Here is a 1,039-nt window from a genome sequence, read left to right as displayed (position 1 = left end):
TCGCTTGTTAAAAAAGTATATGGAAAAATAAAAATCAAGTTTAAGTCATTTTATTCGACTTTACGTCTGTCCGCCACAAATATTGAAGTCGTAATATCACTAGATAAACGTTTAAAGCACATAAAATCATATTAAAATATATACAAGTATGTACTGTATTTACAGTACACGCATTCGTAAATTTAGATTACTTTTTTTGTACTATATTAAAAACTAAAATTTATTTGTTTGTAAGCTTAAAATAGATTTTTATTAACCATATATTATTTTAAATGCTTTCCTAGTGATAAGTAGATTCGGAGACAGGTAAATTCGACTTACGTCGTTTTCCTGGAACCAATTACCGACGTAAGGCGAGGTATACCTGTACTTAATATTACGAAATACAGTAATCTAAATATAATATAATGCACACACGCACACACACAACTTATATACTGTAATGTATTTGTATGTATGTATATTAGTACATTACATATTTTTTTACGTAAACGTTTGATTATTTTTATTATACAAAAGATAAAGTAATTAATAATAATTTTCTTTAAATAAATATATGCATATTAAAAATTTATTTCAAATAGATGTTTTGATAATGAACAATATATCTTGTTTTAATATAACTGTTACTACAATATTTTAGACTTACAAATAATTTATAACAGCAGAAGTAAAAATCATTTATTTTTATATAGTATTTTGTTATATTATTTACAAATATTGTTTTAAAAAATAATGTTATATAATAGTAATTTGCAATAATTGCATAATTTTAATTTTTATAAATTTTTCCATATATATTTAAATTAAATATTTGGCTTATCTTACAGAAATTTCCATGCTCTTATTTCAATAAGTTCGTCACATTTAATTTCAATTGTCATATCGCTATAAATGTGTAAATTTTTAACTGCTGATTAATGTCTATTTTACTTTGTTGTTATTTTTTCTCCTATATTATCTACAGTCATTGTTCTTTTGCATCTTATTATTTTAAATGCAATAGTTTTTTTTAAAGGTCATTTAGCATAATTAATCC

The sequence above is a fragment of the Centruroides sculpturatus genome, unplaced genomic scaffold, assembly GCF_000671375.1.
Source record: "Centruroides sculpturatus isolate CEXI.00-Female unplaced genomic scaffold, Cexi_2.0 scaffold778, whole genome shotgun sequence".
In the NCBI taxonomy this organism is placed as follows: Eukaryota; Metazoa; Arthropoda; class Arachnida; order Scorpiones; family Buthidae; genus Centruroides; species Centruroides sculpturatus.
The sequence above is the reverse complement of the archived record's forward strand: the minus strand, read 5'-3'. Positions refer to the sequence as shown.